The sequence below is a fragment of the Dermacentor andersoni genome, chromosome 1 (assembly GCF_023375885.2).
Source record: "Dermacentor andersoni chromosome 1, qqDerAnde1_hic_scaffold, whole genome shotgun sequence".
Taxonomy (NCBI): Eukaryota; Metazoa; Arthropoda; class Arachnida; order Ixodida; family Ixodidae; genus Dermacentor; species Dermacentor andersoni.
Genome location: NC_092814.1, coordinates 385,523,462 through 385,547,265, shown reverse-complemented (window position 1 = coordinate 385,547,265; position 23,804 = coordinate 385,523,462). Strand labels below are relative to the sequence as shown.

The window sequence follows — 23,804 nt, the reverse complement described above, 5'->3', positions numbered from 1 at the left end:
CAATCCTGAGCCGCATAAACAAGCTCAACTTGGGTGAGCGAAGCTACAACTACGTCAGAGACTTCCTCTCGCGCCGCACAGTCACCCTCGCGGTCGGCAGCATGACATCCGACGAACATACACTAGGAAGCACCGGCACTCCTCAAGGATCGGTCATATCCCCGCTCCTTTTCAACCTCGTGATGCTGGGTCTCCCGGCCTACCTCGACGAGATCGATGGCCTCCATCACGCCTTGTACGCAGATGACATCACCCTGTGGGTCAACAAGGGCAGTGACGGTCAGATAGAATGCACCTTACAAGCAGCGGTATCTGCAGTCGAAACCTACCTCCAAGACACAGGTCTCCGACTATCTCCACTGAAATCGGAGCTGCTCGTCTACCGCTCGCGCCGCCGGCCCAAGCCTACAGCCGAATCGCGCCAATGTGACGACATAATCCTCTATACGCAAGACGGCTCCTGCATTCCCCGAGTCCCGAAGATACGCATCCTAGGCATGCATATAACAGCCAACGGGTCAAACATAGAAGCTATCCGCAAAATCGAAGGCAAGGTTACAGCGGCTACCCGCCTGATCAAACGCATTACAAACAAGCACACGGGCATGAAGGAGGACAGTGTCATGCGCCTCATACACTCTTTCGCAATCAGTCACATCACTTATGTGGCTGCCTTCCACAACTGGAATGTCACTGATAGGGAGAAAATCAACACCCTTATACGCAAGACTTACAAGATCGCCCTTGGCCTACCGGAGTCCACAAGCACTGCTCGTCTGCTACAGCTTGGGGTATACAACACACTTGAGGAAATCGTGGATGCGCAAAGAACCTCTCAACTCGAACGCATGTCTCTGACAGCCACGGGCCGGTACATCCTGCAGAAACTCGGCTTCAACTACCATGTCCAACACGGTCAGAAACAGGTCATTCCACCTGACCTCAGCGACACGCTGATTGTCGCCCCTATACCTCGAAACATGCACCCCGAATTTAATCGGGGCCGACGCCAGGCCCGTGCCAAGGCACTGCTGCGCTCCTTGGGTGGAAAGAGGACTACGCGCTTTGTAGACGCCGCAGAATACACACGAGAACACCGATTCACGGCGGTAGTCGTAGACGTTAGCTCCCGGCTTACGCACGCGTGTAGTCTCGCAACGGAATACCCCGAAACAGCAGAAGAGGTAGCAATTGCGCTTGCGCTTACCGACCCCCTCTGCGAGGTAGTTTTTAGCGACTCACAATCCGCAGTTCGCAACTACGCGCGGGGGCGCATTTCCTCAGAAGCTCTCCAGATTCTAAGGAAAGCTGGTCGACAGCACTTCGATAACACTGCCATCATATGGTTTCCAGCGCACGTCGCCACCCCCACCGATGAGGGCCTCATTAACTTGAACGAGGTAGCACACCGCTCTGCGCGAGAACTGACCCGCCGCGCAGAATCGGAGACCGCCTCTTCGAGTTCGGAACTGCTGGCTCAAAACACGCGAGAACGCCTGGTCAGGTACAGTGACATCACCAAGCACTACCAGCTAGGCAGGCGGTTGCTGCCCCCACCTCACCCCATGCTGAAACGACGCCAGGCAGTCATCTGGCGACAATTGCAAACACAAACATTCCCCAGTCCGGTGCGATTGCAGCACATTTTCCCCGCGCAGTACCCGACTGCTCTTTGCAAACTATGTCAGGACACTAGAGCGACGCTGTCACACATGTTGTGGGAGTGTCGGGTTGCATCAGCTATAATGGCAGTAGCTCCGGAGGCTCTTGCGTCGAAGTGGGCCGCCGCTCTGCGCAGCTCCAACCTCAAGACACAAGAGTGGGCTGTCCAGCAAGCCCGAGAGGCGGCGACGAGGCAAGGCCTCGAAGTCCCCTCATGGGAGACCTGAGCCCGGGTCGTCAAATTTGCCGGATTCAGAATAAAGTTGTTTCCATCCATATTACACTGGGTATGCTGTTTTAGCTGATAGAAAAATCTGCGTCTTTGCTCAGCGACAGTCGGCGCGTACAAACAAATAACACGCCATTCCAATGACGATAATAAAAAATCGCAGACAATAAGCCGACCTGACGGGCATGACATCACAGCTTCTAGTTTTGCTCCAAGACTATGTCGGATGAACAAAGCGCACCCGGAAGAAGTTCCCACAGCATGGCTCACTATAGCGCAGTATCGCGCTAAGAATGGACGCACCATGCCCCCGGTTTCGTCGTCGCTCTCGACTTTCGTCTCCTGCACTGCTAGAATGTTCAGGTCGTGTTCGCTAACTAGTCGGTACACTTGACTTTGCTTCCTCCTTGAGGCAAGCCCACGTACGTTTAAAGTGGCCACACGAAATGACCTATCCATAGACATCATTGCGAGGCGGTGAAAACCCGGGGGCATGGCGCTCACCTCACTACTGCGCTTTTTTCCTGGGTGCCTTGTCACGGTGCAGTCCTCAGCGCGGCAAAGGCGGCGTTTCCGCCGTCTTGCGCTCCGTCGAAGTGTTCGGCCGTAGCCGAAGGGGAAGACGCCGCACGGGAGTCGTTTTCGCAGGCGGCTCGTCCGTTGCGACGGCGCTGGGCCCCCTCTCCTTTTCGCCTGCTTCGTGGGGCTGCTTTGCGGTCGCACTGGCACTGTCGCTATCGATGCCTGTCATCGGCACTTCCTCGGGAGTAGTCTCTACAGCTCCGACGGAAAAAGTGTGGCCGGTACTACTTGAAGCAGCCTTCTTGCTCCGGTCTTCCACGACTTCATGCAGAAGCCCGGCTTCGGGCTTACCTGGTGCTTCAAGGAGGGCGTCCTGTGGAGTGTTCCGCGTACCATCTTGGGTAGTCGGGTTTCGGCCCACTACTGCTGTTTCCTCGGAGTCGGCCTCATCCATGAGGTGGTCCAATGCGTCGTTTGCCTGGGCAGGTCCGGTCACGCTGGCGCACGTCTTTGGGCAATCCGCGTCCTCATGGCCGAAGCGGCGACAACGACTGCAGCGCGGCACTTTGCAGTCCCGACGTATGTGCCCGGTGCTCTTACAACGCATACAGAGCGGAGCGCGGCCTGGAACAACGACGAGAATCAGCTCTCCGGCTATCTTGAGCTGGTGTGGAATGTCGGCGACTTTGACGTCGCCATGCAATTGCAGTCCAACTGAGCGAGTCGTCGAGGCCTTTTCAGTGACGCCTTGCACCCGCCACTTCTCCCGCGTCACTTCCAACACTTTCCCGTAGGGTGTCAGGGCCACACGAATGTCTTCATCGGTCACGCCGTGCAGCAACCAGTGTAACTTTAAGCGGACCTCCCGGTTATTTGGATCGATGAGCAAACATGGGCGATCCTTTACCTTCACGTTGACGGCGGTGAGCAATTTCCGAGCAGCGTTAGCACTCGTCATTGTTACAGCCCACACGTGGTTCATCTGATACGCCCCCAACGCCAAAACGTGGGGGAGCGCACCTAGATTGGCCAAAGTGTCCCGGTAATCTTCGACACGATAGGGCCGAGCTCTTGGGTCGCCGTGCATGAAAACGGTGTTCGCGACGATGCGTCCGGATGGCAGATTGGGCAGAATAACCTGATAATCTTCGGCAGTAGAAGCGAAAAACCTGTTACCGCGGCCCGCATGGGCCGCCAATACCGCTCCGTGGGAGCAAGCCATCCCGTGACCGTTTCACTTGAAAGCCGGAAGTGGAATGCTGAGCCACTCTGCTGCTCCAGCATGCTATGTAAATTGGTTTATATTTGTAATTAACGAGAGTAGTCTTTTTTTTTTTAGGGCGAGAAACACAAGCGCGCAGCACAAGAGAGCACTTCTCCGACTGCAATTATGTCTATAAGACACCAAAAAACTGCGCTGATTAGCTCTTCCTGTTAAATGGCAGCAAAATAAAATAAAGGAAACATGTAGCAGAGCGTGGTTTCGATCCACGGACCTCTGGGTTATGGGCCCAGCACGCTTCCGCTGCGCCACTCTGCTTTTTTTTTTTTCTTTATTGCCGACTTCGACGTACTTAATCAAGGTTGACAAAGATAAAACATGTGGACCACAGTTCGGCCAACACGGTAGTAAAATCTTTTTAACAACGCTAATTCATCAAATAAGGAGATCCATTGTGGTGGATCAGGCAGCGCTTTGAAAGCATCTCTTACACACACAACGCTCTCAATGAAGTTTTCCCGAGCCGGTCGAACAACAATGTCTCCGTTTTGAAATCGCAATCTAGTTTTCGACATAGCGTGGAGGCTCAGGATCATAATAAGGTCATACGGGACATCCTCGGCGTTATCAATCGGTAAGAAGCGTATTCAATATGGCTCCAGGGGTAACTGTTTTTTCAATGTTCTCTGCAGAACATCCCAGTGAAAGACGGCGTCCCAGCAATCTATGAATGCATGCTCTATTGTTTCCGGTTTTTTACATAATAAGCAGTCGGTGCTCCAGGGGATGAAAATACCCTTCTCATGAAGCCAGGTCTCAACGGGAAGTGCGTTTGTGTGCAATTTGAAGAAAAAAGATTTAGCTGACGGCCGTATTGGCATTTTTTTCACTCTCTTTAGAACATCTTGTCCTGGGCCTCCACGTTGCGGAGAACGGCACAAAGGTGGAGGGAACATCGTGTCCACGAGATCTCTGTATAGTTTTTTCTTGGTAACGGTGGACAGGTATTGCTGTGAAAAACGTACGTTCAACGTCTTATATGAACATACTACTTCACGTAGGTAACCAGTCACTGCTTCTGGCATATTGTGAACAGTCGAAACAATGAATCCTGGAAGTTGTCTACATAGCCGTACCTGTATCACTGTGCGGAGAAAAGGATCGTTTTGATCTCGTAAAAACACAAAGCATGAGACGACTTGTTGCAGAAACAAATGAGCTAATCCAAGCCCACATTTCTTGAGCGGGAGGAAAAAGTTCGTTCGACTCATCCTCTCCCAGGTGGAGGCCCAAATGAAAATAGCGAAAACGCGGTGAACTTTTTGTACGCTTACCCTCGCAGCACACAACACAATCATAGCGTACCATATCTTAGAAACTAAAGAAAGGTTGCAAACAGTGGCTCTAGAAAACATTGACAATTGTTTTCCTCTCCACCCGTCAGCCTTTTCCTTTGCTTTCGACACTTGATCTAGCCAGTAGGATTCAGGTTCACGGTAATTTCGGAGAGGCACACCCAAGTATTGCGTTGGTAACGTCGACCACTTCAGTCGATAAATGGACTCCGGCGTGTCTTTCCAACTACCATGCCAGAAGCCGTGACTCTTATCCCAGTTTGTCTGGGCTGCAGTTGAAACACAAAAATTTTTCACGACAGTCGTTGCCTCCTTAATGCTCGCTTTGGATGTGCAGAAAATCGCGATATCGTCGGCATATGCCAAAATTTTAACCTGTGCTGCCTGCAGCCGATAGCCTGCTATGCGCTCGTTATTTCTGATCGCCAAACAGAGGGGTTCGAGATAAGCAGCAAATAGAAGGGGCGACAGCGGGCATCCTGCCGCACCGACGACAGCACGGGAAAGCTATCGGTGAGCTCCCCATTAACAATGATGCGCGTTAAGCATTCTCTGTACGCCACCATGACGCCTTCCGTTATGACTTTGCCAACATTCGCATATTCCAGTATGGAGAACAAAGCCTTGTGCGAGACGAGGTCGAAAGCCTTTGCCAAATCGATCTGCATCATCGCGACGTGATCGCCAATCACATCGCAGCACTCAAGCACACTTCGAGCCGTGTGTACATTCGTTGCAATGCTGCGGCCTTTAATGCCACAAGTCTCGTGCGGCCCTACCAATGTTTTAATTACACTTTGCAGTCGCTTGGCCAAAGCTTTCGTGAGTATTTTATAGTCGACATTGGCTAGAGTTATCGGGCGATATGACCCTGGCAACAAAAGTTTTTCCTCGTCATCACTCTTCGGAATTAGCATGATATGCGAGGTTGTGAATGACAAGGGCAATCTTTTTCGCTGATACGCTTCGCTGATAACTTCGTGAAGAACACGGGCCAATGCAGACTTGAAGGTTTTATAGAAAGTGGCCCCCAAGCCATCTGGCCCAGGTGCTTTACCGATGGATAACTCGTCTATTGCGCACTCTATCTCACTCAGGCTAATTGGCAGTTCCAGCCATGTCCTGACTTCTTCATCGAGCTTTGGCATCAGCGAGAGAAATTCATTCTGGTGGCTACATTTAAGATTCCGCGGATGAGCTAAAATTGCTTTAAAGTGATCGGCGATCCCTTGCTTGATGTCATTTTTGTCGGATGTAATGTGATTGCCTTTAGCTAGCTGGCGGATTTCTTTCCGACAAGCGCACTTTTTCTCGTCCGATAAAGCTCGTTTAGTTGGAGTTTCTCCCGCCCACAACTTCTCAGACCTTGATCTCACAAGTGCTGCTCTGTATTTTTCTGTATCTATCTTTTCTAGTTCAGTTCTCACTTCCTTTAATTCGTTAACATACACACCAGGCTCGACACTTTCCATGCTAATAAAAAATTGCAGTTGCTGGCGAAGCTTTGTTTCTGCTTGTTTCAGGTTGTGTCGAATGACACTGCTTCTTTCAATGGCCATTGTTTTTACTTTCTTTTTAAATTCTTTCCATTGAATGGCAAAGCTTAATGGCTTGGCTGAAGTCAGGTTTTCTAGTTCCTTCGCTACAGCATCGACAAAAGGATCGTCATTCAACAACTGCGCATTCATTTTCCAGAGATCCCAGTTAAAGGGCCGTTTGCTCTGTCCTTTCCCGAACGTGGCAGTTACCAAGCAGTGATCACTGTATGCTACAGCTTGCACATCATATTCACAACATAAGGGCACTAATTCGGCTGACACATATAATCTATCTAATCGAGCGTGGCTATCACGCTGGAAGTGGGTATATCGCGGGCGAGTACCGCTGGCAAAAACAGTACCCACATCTTCCAGGTCATAATCATGCACCACTGCGTTTAGAAATTCGGCACTCTTATCACGAACGCGTGAACATGTTGCTCGGTCTTCAGCATAGCAAACACAGTTAAAATCACCCAGCAGTATTACGACCTTGGAACAGTTTACGTACGCTTCTAGACGCTCAAAGAAGGATCGACGGTCCGTTTCAATATTCGGCGCATAGATACAAATAGCACGGTAATCCACATCCACAACACAGAAATCAGCCACTAAGAGGCGCCCAGTTTCACACGAAAACGCTGACTGCACACAAATGCCAAAATTATTTCTTAGGAATATAGCGCAGCCGCCTGATCCACCAACCGCGTGACAAACGCACACGGAAAAGTGACCTCTAAAATTGGACACCATTCTGTCGGTTAGCTCTTGGCTCTCAATTTTCGTTTCTTGGATTCCTACTATATGTAAGTCAATATCCAAGAGGAGACGACTTAGCTGACATTGCCGTCTTCTTGCACTGAGCCCTCGTACATTTAACGTAGCTACACGTAGCCTTCCTTAGACATTAACCGCCGTGGCTACACAGTAGAGTGGTGCCCATCACAGTTACACAGGTATGAGCGCTCATAAAGGTGCGCCGATAACCACGTGGAATGCCTTTAAAGGAGACGCCGCTCGACCTTCCGGAAAGGACACTCAAGAGCAACTTGGGCCCCCCTTCCTGGCAAGGTTCTGAGAAACTAGCGCTCAGGATGACGGCCATTGCACTCACCAACCCCCCAACCCCACTCGAACTAGACAGCACGGAATTACGGAGGCGCTTTACCCGGCTGCCGTGGATCGACCGTAACGTTCGGCCGCAGCTTCAAGGTCGACCTCTGTATACGTGGCGCTTTGGGCGGTGGCTCGTCTACGCCGCTGCCGTCCTGATTTGCCGTCCGGCTAACGGTCTGGTTGTGGGGCCATTTCCCCGTCGGTTATGTAGTTGGGCCGGTAAGGGTGTCCATGCCTTCAGGTTCAACGAGGCAGGAGGTCACCTCCGCCTCAGGTGGGGTTTCTCTTCAGCATTCGGCATGGCCGCGGTACCCTCTGCAGTCGCTTGTTGGTGTCCTGTGACAACAGCCTGAGCGACTTGTTTCTCCTCCTGCTCAAGCCGCACCGCCGGCTTTGCCACGACGTCAGCTGCTTCACCCGCCGCGGACGACGTGTCTTCCATGTCCGCCTCGTCCATGAGTAGGGCGGAGTTGTCCTCGTTGCCCACGGGTCTGGTGACGCTAGCGTACGTGCGCTCGCACTGGCTGTCCTCATGACCGAAGCGTCGGCAGGCACCACACCGTGGAATACGGCACTCGCGACGAATGTGGCCCTTGCCTCGGCAGCGTAGGCAGAGGGGAGCTCTGCCCGGCACAACCACGAGAGCCAGTTCGCCGGCGACGCTCACCTGATGCGAAAGGTCGTCGAGCTTTACGCCCGGCTTCAACTTCAGCGTAACCAGCCTTGTTGTTGAGTTCTTATCAGCCACGCCGTGAACCCACCAGCGCTCGCGGACGACGTCGGTGACCTTTCCAAGCGGCGTGAAGGCAAAACGTACGTCCTCGTTATGAACTCTGGGCAGCAGCCAATGCACTTTCAGGCGTACGTCCTGGTTGGCGGGGTCGATGACGAGACACCGGCCCTTCTTGACCTGCAGCTCTCCAACACTGACGATCTTTTTCACCGCGTCGCTCTCCTTGAAGGTCACGGTGGAATGTGCTCCGGCGGAGCACATTCCACACGCGTCCGTTTGCTATCACGGCCGGAAGTGGAATCCACTGCGCCACTCTGCTGCTCCAGCATGCTATGTAAATTGGTTTATATTTGTAATTAACGAGAGTAGTCTTTTTTTTTAGGGCGAGAAACACAAGGGCGCAGCACAAGACAGCACTTCTCGGACTGAAAGTAAGTCTATAAGACACCAAATTACTGCGCTGTTAAGCTCTTCCTGTTAAATGGGAGCAAAATAAAATAAAGGAAACATGTAGCAGAGCGTGGTTTCGATCCACGGACCTCTGGGTTATGGGCCCAGCACGCTTCCGCTGCGCCACTCTTTTTTTTTTTTTTACCTTCTTGGTACATGACAATTAAGACATACAAAACACTAATATCGCGTTACAAGTAAAAGATGCGAGCGGTGTACTGGCCAGCTCACACCAAAGGATTAAAAGCGTTTCAGTTTGGTGAGGTCATCCATTAATGGGAGCCATTCCGGCTGTTCTTTTTGAGCCCTAAACACATCTCTTACATAAGACACATTTTCAATGAAATACTCTCGTACAGGGAGGATAATTTCATCTGCATGCCTAAACGCCATTCGATTTTTCCATATACTGTGTAAGCTGATAAGCATAAACATGTCCCACGGCACTTCGTCACCGCTATCTACCGATAGAAATCTTATGCCGTAAGGTGATATTGGAAGCTGCTTTTTTAAAGCTCGTTGCAAGACGTCCCAGTGAAATACAGCGTCTGTGCAGTGAAGGAACATGTGATCTATAGTCTCCGGTTTTCTACAGATTAGACAGTTTGTGGACCATAGTACAAATATTTCTTTCTCTTGTAGCCATGGTTTCACGGGCAGTGAGCCAGTGTGCAGCTGAAAGAAGAATGATTTCATTGAGGGCCGCACCGACATCTTTTTCACTCTCTTCAGTACATTCCCTTCAGAGCCAACACAGTATATGGAACGGTACAAAGGTATAGGCAACATAGTATCAATAAGGTCTTTATAAAGTTGTTTCCTTCTAACATGAGCAAGATACTGTGCAGAAAAGCAAACTTTCAAACACTGAAAAGCGCGCACAACCTCCCAAAGAAAGCCCCGCACCCGTACGCGTTTCACAGGGCTGGATGATACAACATATTCAGGCAGTTCCTCTTTCAACCAAATTTGCATTACCGTACGCAGGAAAGCATCTTTTTGGTCTCGGGGGAACATAAATCTTGACACAAGTTGCCTAAGAAACAAATGAGCCAAACCTAGGCCACCCTTTCCAACGGACAGAAATAGATTTGTGTGACTTGTCCTCTCCCAACTCGACATCCAAATGAACACTGCGAAAACTCGGTGCAATCTCTGGACGCTGGTCCGTGACATACACAGTGCCTGCAGCACATACCATACCTTGGCCACCAAAAAGAGGTTACATACTGTGGCCCGACCAAAAATTGAAAGATCGCGGCCACCCCATTTGTGCGTACATTCGCGTGTGCGCTCATTTTCCGCTTCCCAATATTTTGCAGGTTCTTGATATTGGTCTAGTGGTACTCCCAAGTATTTGACAGATGACGTTGCCCACTGAACGCTCTCAAACATTTCCGGCGCATAATCCCATTTTCCATGCCAGAAACCAAAACACTTTTCCCAGTTTATCACACTTCCGGAGGCTTTGCAAAACCTAGCCGCGTCCTTCACCACTTCAGTTAGACTTTCCCTATCTTCGCAAAATATGGCGATATCATCCGCATACGCAAGTACTTTAACTTCAGTGGACAACATCGTGAAGCCACGCACTTTTTCGTTTGATATAATTTTCAGGCAAAAAGGTTCGAGATACAGTGCAAACAACAATGGAGACAGGCACCCTTGCCTCACGGAAGAACGAACTGTGATACTTTCACTCAGCTGCTTATTAACAATAAGGTTTGCCGTACAACCAGCATATGCCATTTTGACACCTTCCAAGAGCACCCGGCCGGCATTCACGTGTTCGAGGATACAAAACAGAGCATGGTGGTTGACGCGGTTAAAGGCATTTTCCATGTCCAGTTGCAACATGGCTACACGTTTATCAAAAGCATCGCAGCATTCTAATAAGCTCCGTGCTACGTGAATATTTGTCGTTATCGTACGTCCTTTAACCCCGCACGTTTGGTGCTGGCCTACGATAGCTTTTATTACATTCTGCAACCTTCTGCCCAGAACCTTCATGAATACTTTATAGTCCACATTCGTGAGACTTATGGTCCGATACCCTCTGACTGACAATCTCTTAACCGGGTCTTCACTCGTCGGAACTAGGACGATGTGACTTCTTCGGAAGGACGGATACATCATCTGGTTTTCGTATGTTTCTTGAATTACGCTGTGTAGAATATGCGCCATGTCAGACTTAAACGCTTTGTAAAAAGCTGCGCCCAGCCCGTCGGGACCAGGTGATTTGCCGGAGCTTAACTCGTCGATTGCGCGCTCTACTTCCGCTGCACTAATCGATGCCTCCAGCCCCAGCTTGACTTCGTCCTCTAAGATAGGCATCAGTGCCAAAAACTCCGCCGCGAGGCCTTCTTCAGCACGTGACTCGTGACCCAGTAGTCCTTCGTAATAATCAACAAACGCACGTTGAATAGTATTAGAGTCACGAGCCATTTCGCCCTTGTACTCTATCGCTTTTATATCGTTCTTTATTGCATATCGTTTTTCGTCGCACAGGGACCGCTTTGTCGGCGTCTCGCCAAACCACAACCCATTTGCACGTGCGCGTATGACCGCTCCTTTATATTTCTCTTTATCCATCAGTTCTAACTTATTTTTTGGTTCTTTTATTTCTTTTTTGTACTGCCTCGGCTGAGCACTTTCCAACCTCAGCAGCAAATCTAAGCGGCTCATAAATTCTTTTTCGCCTGCCTTGTCGCTTTGACGCAGCGCACTCGCTCTTTGTATAGCGATCATCTTTATTTCTTCTTTAAGATGTTCCCATTTTCCAATAACGTCCCTCTGATCACCCGTTTGCAAACAGTCAATTTTTTCTTTTACTGTAAACACAAAACGTTCATCCTGAAGAAGCCTTATAATAAATTTCCATAGTTCCCAGTTGAACTTCGACCTTTTGGTCTTCGTTCCTATTGTAACCAGTACCATGCAATGATCGCTGAACGCAACGTTTTTAATCAAGTAGTCACTGCCCATTGGGACCAGGCCAGCAGACGCATAAACCCTATCAAGTCTTGCATGACTTGCTTGTTGGAAATGTGTGAACTGCAGACGGACACCTTCTGACAGAGCACTCCCGACGTCTTCCAAATTGTGCTCCAGGGCAATTGCTTTCAAAAGTAACGAGCTCTGATTTCGAATGGTCGCGTTAGTAACTCTGTCTTCGGGCATGCATACGCAGTTGAAGTCACCCATCAGAATAATGTATCTAGGAGACTTCAGATAGAGCTGAACCATTTCGAAGAAAGCTTTGCGCTCATTTTCCTTATTTGCGGCATACACACACATTACGCGCCACTGTAAATCAAGATACGAAAAATCACAAATCACAAAACGCCCGGTGTTGAAACCTGTAACAGATTCTTCTATAACACCTAAAGAATTTCGAATTAAAATGGCACACCCTCCTGACGTACCAACAGAATGACACAGGCGTACATTGTAACGGCTTCTAAAAGGCTCAGCCATGCGGTTCATCTGAGCTTCACTTTCCACCTTGGTCTCTCTCACTGCCACTACGTCCACATCGTTCTCAAGCAGGAGGCGACTTAATTGATACTGACGCCGCCTCGCTGCCAGTCCCCTTACATTTAAGGTGGCAAATTTAAGTGCTGCTTCTGTTCTGCCTGCCATTTGCGCGACAAATTAAATAGGCCGAACGGCTTCGTGCTCACCTTCAGCCTTAATACACCGAGAAGTGAAGCTCAGCAATTTTCCCTTCTCAAGAGTTCTCGAGCCCCCCCAAGAGGCGTGCTCGCTTTCTGCAGCAGGCTGGCGCAGTCTTAGCGCGCTGGTCGTCGTAGTCCCGTAGTGGGTCGCCTCTCGTCCCTTGTCAAGCCAGAAGGGAGCCATGGTTGCTACGTCGGTGTAGTCTTCGCCGGCTTTTTGTCCGGCGGGATGTTGGGCTTCGGGCGAAACGTCGGCCGGCGCTGCCCTCCCGATTTGGGGGGTTGTTCGTCGATACTCACAGAAGGATGCTGAACCTCTTCGACACAGGCCTTGTCGTGTGTCCTCTTTGCTGGAGCACTACTCATGCTTGTTTGGACGACGTCCATGCCTTCTCCCTCCTCTTGAGGTTTTCCATGTACTGCTTCCGTAGCAGTACTTGTGCTTAGCTCCGCTGCGTCAATCTTCGGGGCTACAACAGCCTGCTTCGACGCAGTGGTCTGATCTTCAATCTGTGTCGCTGCCACGCCCCACTTGACGGCGCTAGGCGCTGCCTGCGGCGTATTCTTTTCTGCTGTTCTCGCTGCCTCCTCGGATTCGTTCGCATCCATGAGAAGTTCGGAGTCGTCTTCTCCTCTCATGTGCCCTGTGACATTTGCGTACGTTTTGACGCACTGCGATTGGTCATGGCCGAAGCGACGGCACTGACTACAACGGGGAACTTTGCATTCCCGACGGACGTGTCCTGTAGTACGGCACCTTAGGCAAAGCGGGGTTCTTCCAGGAACCACAAGGAGGGCCTGCTCTCCAGCATTGCGCAGCTGGTGAGGCAGGTCATCAATTGTGACTCCAGGCTTCATCTTCAAGGACACACAACGCGTTGACGAACCTTTGTCCATGACTCCCTGAACGCGCCAGCGTTCCTTGGCGACTTCTGTCACCGTTCCGTAAGGTGCAAAGGCTGTTCGCACATCTTCGTCTTGCACGTTGTACAAAATCCAGTGGATCTTCATCCTCACGTCCTGGTCGTCGGGATCAATGACGATGCGCCGTCGTTCTTCAACAGTCACTTCACGGACTGAAAGCAGCTTCTTCATTCCGTCAACTCTCTTGAACGTGACAGCCCAGATGTGATTCATTTGGTACGCCCCCAAGGCGACAACCTCGGGGAGCAGTGCCAAATGAACCAGTGCGTCGCGAAAATCCTCGACCTTGTAGGGGCTTGCTCTGACGTCGGCGTGCAAAAACAGCGTATTTGCAAATATTCGACCTGTTGGTAGCCGCGGCAAAATAACTTCATAATCCTGGTCACTCGACCCAGAAAATCTGATTCCACGGCCAAGCTGGGCCGCTGATATCGCTCCGTTGGAGCACATGATGCGCACGTCCGTCACGCTCGGTGGCCGGAAGTGGAATCCTTCCGCTGCGCCACTCTGCTGCTCCTGCACGCTATGTAAATTGGTTTATATTTGTAATTAACGAGAGTAGCCTTTTTTTAGGGCGAGAAACACAAGCGCGCAGCACAAGAGAGCACTTCTCTGACTGCAATTATGTCTATAAGACACCAAATTACTGCGCTGATAAGCTCTTCCTGTTAAATGGGAGCAAAATAAGATAAAGGAAAGATGTAGCAGAGCGTGGTTTCCATCCACGGACCTCTGGATTATGGGCCCAGCACGCTTCCGCTGCGTCACTCAGCTGCTCCAGCATGCTATGTAAATTGGTTTATATTTGTAATTAACGAGAGTAGCCTTTTTTTTTTTTTTAGGGCGAGAAACACAAACCCACAGCACAAGAGAGCACTTCTCGGACTGCAATTCAGTCTATAAGACACCAAATTACTGCGCTGTTAAGCTCTTCCTGTTAAATGGGAGCAAAATAAAATAAAGGAAACATGTAGCAGAGCGTGCTTTCGATCCACGGACCTCTGCGTTATGGGCCCAGCACGCTTCCACTGCGACACTCTGCTGCTCCTGCACGCTATGTATATTTGTTTATATTTGTAATTAACGAGAGTAGTCTTTTTTCTTTTTCCTTGTTTTGGGGCGACAAACACGAGCGCGCAGCACAAGGGAGCACCTTTCGGACTGCAATTAAGACTATAAGACACCAAATTAATGCGCTGATAAGCTCTCCGTGTTAAATGGGAGCAAAATAAAATAAAGGAAACATGTAGCAGAGCGTGGTTTTGATCCACGGACCTCTGGGTTATGGGCCCAGCACGCTTCCGCTGCGCCACTCTGCTGCTTTTTTTTTCTTTATTTCCGAAGTTCACATGAGGAACAATAAGTCACAAACAATAAAACAGTTCAGCGACACTTTAGCTGAGGTGAGCAAAGTTTAAAATTTCTGCAAACTCACAAGGTCATCAAGAAGTATTACCTACTGAGCTGGGTCTTCCTGTGCCCGGATGCATTCCCGAAGGTAAGCAGCGCTTTCTATAAAATTTTCACGTGCACTGCGCGTATTAACATCCGCATGCCTTACTTGCATTCGTGTTTTGCGCAAGCTGTGGAGGCCAAGAAGCATGAACAAATCATACGGTACATCATCGTGATCAACCGGTAAAAACCTGATACCATAAGGGTCTAGTGGTAACACTTTCTTTATAGTTCTCTGTACGACGTCCCAGTGGAATATCGCTTCCCAGCAGCCCAGAAAAACATGTTCGACTGTCTCTGGCCTCTTACATAACAGACATTTCGTTGTCCAAGGGAGAAAGATTCCCTTTTCTTGAAGCCACGTTTTGACAGGTAATTTATTAGAGTGTAACTTGAAAAAGAATGTTTTTCACGCCTGGCCTAACTGGCATCTTCTTCACTCGCTTTAAAATATTCTGTCCTGGGCCTCCACGGTAAGGCGCACGGTACAATGGCACCGGCAGCATGATATCCACAAGATCTTTGTACAGCTTTTTCTTGGGAACACTGTACAAATAGTCTCGGAAAAAACGCACTTCTAACAACTTACAAGAAAGCACAACCTCGCGCAAAAATCCGGTTAGAGCACCGCACATATTTTCACCAGAGGACACTATGTTTCTTGGGAGCAGCCTCTGCAATCGGACTTGTATAACCGTTCCTAAGAAGGTGTCATTTTGATCCCGAACGAAAAAAAGCGTGATACCACTTGACGCAAAAACAAATGAACCAGTCCAAGGCCTCCACTCTTCACTGAAAGAAACAGGTTCGTCCTCTTCGTTTTTTCCCAGGTCGAAGCCCAAAGAAAGACGGCAAATATACGATGCAATTTTTGAATAGAGGTCCGCGAAGCACACATCACATTCATGAGGTGCCATATTTTTGAAATGAGAAAAACATTGGAGACAAAGGCACGTGAGAAAATTGACAGATTCCTTCGTTGTCACGCTCCCGCTTTTTCTCTCGCCCTTGACATCTCTTCGTTCCCAAGTGGGCTGGGATCGCGATAACATTCTAGGGGCACACCAAGGTATCGCGTTGGCATGGGAGACCATTGCAGCCGTGAGAAAAATTGCGGTGTAATATCCCATTCCCCGTGCCAAAATCCAGAACTTTTTTCCCTGTTTACTTGACACCCAGTCTGGTTGCAAAACCTTTCCAGAATGTTTGTAACGTCACAAATGCTTTCTCTGTTCGTGCAAAATACCGCTATGTCGTCCGCATACGCAAGAAGTTTCCCGTGAGCAGATTGCGGCTTGAAACCCGTGACGTAATCACTGTTGATAATGGCCAGACATAAAGGCTCTAGATACGCTGCAAAAAGCAGGGGAGAGAGCGGACAACCTTGCCTCACCGAAGAACGCACTGTGAGGCGCTCAGTAAGGTCACCATTAACTATAATGCGTGTCATACAGTTAGCGTACGCCATTTTTACTCCTTCTGGTATTACGCTACCCAGGTTAGCACGCTCTAGAATGGAGAAAAGAATGCCATGTGAAACGCGGTCGAACGCTTTGGCCAAGTCCAGCTGTATCATAGCTACCTGGCTTCCAAGCGCGTCAACACATTCCAATACGGTTCTGGCCACATGTATATTCGTTGCAATGCTGCGACCTCTGATGCCACAGGTTTGTCGATTACACTCTGAAGTCGTCTGGCTAGTACTTTCATGTACACCTTGTAGTCGACATTAGTGAGGCTGATAGGTCTGTAGGAACCCACTAACATTCGTTTCTCTGGATCATCAGACTTGGGAATAAGTACAATGTGTGAAGTACCAAAGAACAATGGTACTTTTTTACATTCATAGGCTTCTGTTATCACTTGTAACAAGAACTCAGAAACATAATGTTTGAAGGTTTTATAAAAAGCAGCGTTCAGCCCATCTGGCCCCGTAGCTTTTCCAGACGGAAGATCATCTATTGCTTTCTGAATCTCTTCCGAAGTAATAGGCAATTCAAGACGCTCTCTTACATCATTGTCGAGTGTTGGCATTAGTCGTAGGAAATCCCCTTCAAACCCTTGCGCATGCTCGCGCCTATTGCTGAAAAGTTCAGCAAAGTATTCCGTAATAGCGCACTGAATCTCCCTAGGGTCGCTTGTAATCTGCCCTTCGTATCTTACTTGCCCGATTTCCTTCTGGCAAACGTACCGCTTTTCATCTGATAGCGCCCGCTTTCTAGGCACTTCGCCTGCCCACAAGTTATCGCTCCTTGAGCGTATTATTGCTGCTCTGTACCTGTCAGTATCAATTGTTTCGATCTCACACATCACGTCTTATTTCCTTACTAAAATTTCCTGGCTGATTGGTTTCCATGCTAACCAAGCACTCGAGTTGTTCGCAAAGTTCCTTTTCTTTTTCTTTCTTTTTATACCGAATTGCGCTACTTTTTTCTATAGGTTTAAGCTTCACTCGTTCTTTGAAACTTTCCCATTCAACGGCAGAGTAGTCCACTTGCTAGGCTAGTAACACCGTCGAGATCGCTTTTTATTTCCTTGACAAATACTTCATCGTCTAAAATTTTCTCAATTATTTTCCAAAGGTACAAATTAAAGCGTGATTTCCTTCCCTTCGTTCCTAAAGTCGCGCTCACAAGGCAATCATCGCTAAACGACACAGGTTTTACATCATAGGCTGTGCATAGTGGCACGAGATCAGCAGAAACACACAGCCTATCTAATCTTGCGCGACTGTCGCGTTGAAAGTGTGTGTAAGCAAGCCGTGTTCCAGCCGAAAACACACTTCCAACGTCCTCCAATAAATAATCGAGCATAAGTTCAATCAACAGTTCCGCGCTCTTGTCCCTCACTGGTCTACACTTCACTCGGTCAGTAGCAGCACAGACGCAGTTAAAGTCTTCCAATAGAAGCAGCACTTTGTGACAATTCAAGTACGGCTCAATGGACAAAAAAAAAAAAAAAAACTTTACGTTCACTTTCAACATTGGGGGCATAAACACATACAACGCGCCAGTGTAAGCTTGAAAAAGAAAAATCAACAACCAAGACACGACCACTTTCACATGCAAATACAGACTCCACACTTATACCTAGTGTGTTGCGAATGAAGAGAAGGCATCCACCCGATGTCCCAACGGAGTGACACATACACACTTCGAAGTTGCCGCGGAAAGTGGGCACCATGAGCTCAGCATGTTTTGACTCTATCTTTGATTCTTGCGCAGCTATTAGGTCAACGTCATTATGAATAAGCAGGCGATTAAGCTGACATTGCCGCCTTCGTGCTCCCAGCCCTATAACATTCAAAGTTGCGACACGCAATGGCGCTCTTAGCTCAACTAACATACGTTTACATAATAAAAAGGGGCGCGATCCGCATGGTGCCCACCACTGTCGACCATGCGATTCTCCCGACTGGTGTTCCGCAATGATGTTCGGGGGGTCTGTCTGGCCACCCAAAGGGTTGTCTGGTGTTTTTCTCGAAGTGGTCTGAGGCACTCCCTCATCGTATCCTCCACTTTGCATGAGCGCAAACTCGAAATGTCAGCCATAAATACTGTGTCGGTCGACACACAACCGACGCTGACATTCCACAGAACACAGAAAAAGAAGTTACGGAGGCAGTCTAACCGCCTTCCGTTACTCGGCCAAAAGGTTTGGCCGCGGCTTCAACGACGAACGTCGACTTCCTGTCGTTTTTGGAGGCGGCTCCCTCTGCTACTGCCACCAGGCTGCAGGTTCTCACCGGCGCTCTATTCGTGGGACCGTTTTCCAGCGGTTAGGGCAGCCGCTTCATCGTCGCCGTCCATGGCGTCGGCAATGCGAGGCACCACGCGGTCCGGGGTTTTCAGCGAAACTTTCGTATCGGCCACCGCACTGTGACCGCTGTCGCTTTCCGGGCCACGCTGCGCTAGCTGTGATGCCACCACTACAGGAGACGTGAACGTTGTCGTTGTCTTCTGCTTAACCAGAGGCGTAAACGAAGGCCCATCTTTCGTCCCAGTTTTCCCAGTTGTCCTCGCTGCCTCTTCTGCGTCCGCCTCATCCGTCAAAGGCTCCGAGGCATCTTCACTGGTTCCAGGGCCGGCGATGCTCGCATAAGTACGGGGGCACTCACCGTCTTCGTGACCGAAACGTCGACAAGCTCCGCATCGCGGTACCTTACACTCCCGACGAGTGTGTCCCGTACCTCGGCAGCGAAGGCATAACGGGGGCTTTCCAGGCACAACGACGAGGGCCAACTCACCACCAACGTTAAGCTGGTTCGGTAAGTTGTCCAGTTTAACGCCAGCTTTCAATTTCAGCGTGACCATCCTGCTCGTTGAGCCTTCCTCTGACACGCCGTGCACACGCCAGCGCTCCCGGGCCACCGTGGAGACCTTTCCGTACGGTGCGAGCGCGACACGCACGTCCTCGTCCGGCACGGTGTGAAGCAGCCAATGGAGCTTGAGACGTATGTACGTCTTGGTTTGCCGGGTCAATAACCATGCAGCGGCGTTCTCTGACGCGCAGCGCGCCGACGCCTGCAATCTTCTTAGCGGCATCCGCATCCTTTAGCGTGATGGCCCAGACTTGGCTCATCCGATACGCCCCCAGCGCGATAACATCCGAGAGCAGCGATTGCCTAGCCAACGCGTCTCGAAAATCTTCCACCCGGTACGGGCGGGCCCTGATAACCGCGTGCAAAAAAACAGTATTTAAAACTAAACGCCCGGTTGGGAGGCTTGGCAGAACAAGCTGGTAGTCGTTTTCCATTTCCATAGCCCTGTTTCCGTAGCCAGAACTGGCCGCTGAAGCCGCTCCAACGGATCCCGCCAACATACGTCCGTCACGCTTGGTGGCCGGAAGCAGAATGCGCCACTCTGCTGCCCCTGCAATCTATGTAAATTTGTTTATGTTTGTAGCTAACGAGAGTAGTCTTTTTTTTTTTTTACGACCGGAAACACGAGCGCGCAGCACAAGAGAGCACTACTCAGACTGTAATTGTGACTATAAGACACCAAATTACTGCGCTGATAAGCTCTCCTTGTTAAATGGGAGCAAAATAAAATAAAGGAAACATGTAGCTGAGCGTGGTTTCGATCCACGGACCTCTGTGTAATGGGCCCAGCACGCTTCCGCTGCGCCACTCTGTTTTTTTTTCTTTATTTTCAATGTGACAAAACAAAACAGAGAAACCAACACAAAATGTTAAAAGCGCCAACCAGTAGCTTGTTGACGCGACATTGCCAAAAATGTTTTAATGACACTAGGTCATTAAGTACATTATACCATGTTGGCTGTTCGTCCTGGGATTGGTACACATCTCGGATGTAGGCTATGCTTTCAATGAAGTGTTCTCTTACCGATCTTACAATAGGATCTGCATGTCTGACAGCCATTCTTGTTTTCCACACGCTATGCATGCTTAATACATAGTCATAGGGCACACCCCCGTCATTGTTAACCGCAAGAAAATTAATTCCATATTGTGTGAGGGGCAAATCCTTTTTCAGCGTTCTCTGGAGGACGTCCCGATGAAAAATTGAATCTAAACATTCTAGGAATATATGTGTTACTGTTTCTGGCTTGCGACATAAAATGCAGTCAACTTACCAGGGAAGAAAAAAGCCCTTTTCCTGCAGCCAGGGTTTGACTGGGAGCGTGCCACTATGGAGCTCAAGAAAGTTTTCAGAGACGACCGAACCGGCATTTTTTTAACTCTCTTTAAAACATCCTTACCCGGACCGACAGAAAAAATGGCTCGATATAAAGGTACCTGAAGCATCACATCACGGAGATCTTTGGACAATTGTTTCTTTGATACTATAATGACATAATCAAACGAGAAACGTACTCGAAGGACCTTGAAAGCACTTACAACTTCCCGTTGGTACCTGCACAAGCCGCTTCCAGTAACGCCACATGATGACACAATAAACTCAGGCAGAGCATTCTGCAGTCTAACTTGAAGCACTGCTCGCAAAAATGGGTCATGCTGGTCCCGCAAGAAAATAAACCTTGAGACAATCTGCCTCAAAAAAAGGATGAGCTAAGCCGAGCCCTCTTGCTTTCAGTGAGTGAAATAAGTTGAGACGACTTGTGCGTTACCATGTCGAATTCCATACAAACGATGCAAGAATTCTATGCAATTTCTGCGCACTAGTTCGTGACATAGCGAGCACCTGCAATACATACCAAATACCCGCAACAAGGAATGTATTGCAAATAGTTCTCCTGGTAAATATGGATAAATTTCTTCCGCCCCATTTCGCAGTTTTCTGGCGCATTCTCTCAACTTTTCTCTCCATTATTCTGTAGGCTCATCATGCGAGCTTAAAGGTGCTCCTAGATATTGTGTAGGAGAGACTGTCCACTAAGTTTTCAAAGACATTGGGCTTCTCATCCCAGCTGCCATGCCAGAAACCGGCGCACTTCTCCCAGTTAACAGCGCTTCCAGACATCTTGCAATACGTTCGTGCTTGTCTAACAGTTTCACGGACACTTTTTTTATCCCCACAAAAGACGGCTACATCATCCGCATACGAGAGAATTTTGAATTCACTGCCCATTAAACTGAAACCGCGGATTTTCTCATTGTGTATAACTTTTAAGCAAGAAGGCTCCAAGTAAATTGCGAAGAGGAGTGACGAAGCCGGGCATCCTTGTTTTATGCTTCTACATAAGTTAATATTACCAGAGAGTTGTTTATTCACTAATAAGTTCGTGCTACACCCTTCGTAAGACAGCATTAAGCCTTCTAATATAATGTTCCCAACATTCACGTGCTCTAGAATAGAAGAGCACACTGTGCACAACACGGTCGAAGGCCTTCTCCTAGTCTAGTCTCATCATAGCAACCCTTCCTTCCCAGGCATCGCAACACTCCAGAATACTTCTTGCCACATGAATGTTATTAATTGTCGACCGGCCTCTTATGCCACAAGTTTGGTGTGGGCCAACTATTGATGTCATCACTGATTGCAACCTTCTTGCTAACACCTTAATGAATATATTATAATATACATTGGATAAAGTTATGGGGCGATACGACCGTACTGAGAGCAGCTTTACAGGATCATCGCATTTCGGGATCAGCACGGTATGGGTTTTTCCGAAAGAAGGCGGCATGTATTTTACTTTACAAGCCTTGGCTAGAACACGGTGTAAAATGGCTGCTAGTTTATGCTTAAATGCCTTGTAGAATGCTGCGCCTAGGCCATCAGGTCCGGGCGCCTTTCCAGGTTTGAGTTCATCAGTTGCGGTTTCGATCTCACTCAACGTAATCGGTTCCTCGAGGACTGTCTTGACGTCATCATCTAGCCTCGGCATTAAAGGCAAGTATTCGCTATCAAAGCCAGCTTCTACCGCTCCTTTGCAGCTTAACAATTCTCTGTAGTGTTCGAAGAAGGCACGCTGTATTGTATTACTATCGCTACTACACATGTTGCCGTATTCAATTTCTTTTATTTCATCTTGCGATGCGTATCTTTTCTCTTCGCTCAAAGCGCGTCTTGTGGGCGTTTCCCCGAGCCACAAATGCTCTGAGCGCGCACGTATCACTGACCCCCTATATCTCTTGACATCAATGATTTCAAGCTCCTTTTTTTATATTCCTTATCTCTGTTGACAACACTTCTGGCTGTGTGCATTTTATCGACAACAATACGTTAAGCTTATTTCGTAATCCATTTTGTTTTCTTTTTTCCTTGTAGCGTGACACAGAGGCTCTTTCAATGGCTGTTATTTTAAATTCCTGTTTAAACTCTTCCCACATCGCTATAAAACCCGCGGATTCACACGAAAGCATCTCTCGTATACGTTCTTTTATAAACGCGAGAAAGGTTGCGTCGTCCAGAAGTTGGACGTTGAATTTCCATAAGCACCAATTAAAAGGCCGGTTTTCTTTTCTCTTGCCGAGCGAGAAAATTACAAGAGTGTGGTCGCAGAAGGATACGTGCCTCGCGTCATAGCTTCTACACAACGGAACCAGTCTCGCTGATATATAAGCTCGATCAAATCTCGCGTGACTGCCCCGTTGGAAATGCGTAAACACAGTATGCTTTCCACTGCAAAACACCGCACCAACGTCCTTTAATTCACGCTCTCGGGTTGCTGCGAGCAAGAAACCTGCACTTTGATCGCGTACAAGCAAGTTGTTATTCCGGTCGTCAGAAAAACAAACACAATTGAAGTCTCCCAGCAACATAATATAGCGCTCAGACTTCAAATAGACATCAAGTTTTCCAAAAAGTCACGGCGTCCTCTTTTATTTTTTGGCGCGTATATGCAAATTACCCGCCACTCCGAATCCCAGAGCGAAAATTCACACACAATCATTCGACCTTCAGATTTCCGCAACAACAAAACACACCCACCGGAACTGCCGACAGCATGGGAAACGCACGCACTGTACCGCGCTCTAAAGTTTGAACCATTCGGTCCGTGCGCTCTTCACTTTCAATATTCGTTTCCTGTAGAGCGACTATGTCTAAATCATTTTCTTGGAATAACCGTCTGACCTGGTACTGCCGCCTTTTCGCGCCCAGGCCTCGGACATTGAGCGTACCAATGCGTAGCGCTATTCCAGATTTTGAAGCCATTTCCTTTTTTTTTTAGAACAAAAACTAGCATACTAGTTCAAGCGAACCCATACATCCTGCCATTTCTCGGAACGCGCACAATTCTTTCCATGGCAAAAGCGACCGAACTTTACAATTGTACTCTGCAGCCCGTCCCTCACCTCACATACAGGCATTGCTGGGCGACGCCCTCGTTATTACGGGGGCGCCTTCGGTACCGTCGGACTGGAATCCGGCGGAATGTGAGGCTTTGGTTTGATAGAAGGACGGTGGTACGAACTTTCTTTCTTGGGCGGTTCCTGTGCCTTCCCGCGGCCCCCTTCGTCACCTTCGGAAACATGCGTGTGTGGGCGTTTCGCA

At 48.9% G+C, this 23,804-nt stretch overlaps 2 non-coding genes across 2 annotated transcripts; both read right to left on the bottom strand.

Moving 5' to 3' along the window:
* Nucleotides 1-3,881: 3,881 nt before the first annotated feature.
* TRNAM-CAU (transfer RNA methionine (anticodon CAU)) lies at nucleotides 3,882-3,953 on the bottom strand. Its single transcript has one exon. It is a non-coding gene; the product is annotated as a tRNA-Met (tRNA).
* Nucleotides 3,954-14,675: 10,722 nt separating this feature from the next.
* On the bottom strand, nucleotides 14,676-14,747 carry TRNAM-CAU (transfer RNA methionine (anticodon CAU)). The gene has a single exon. It is a non-coding gene; the product is annotated as a tRNA-Met (tRNA).
* Between the last annotated feature and the right edge of the window lie 9,057 nt (nucleotides 14,748-23,804).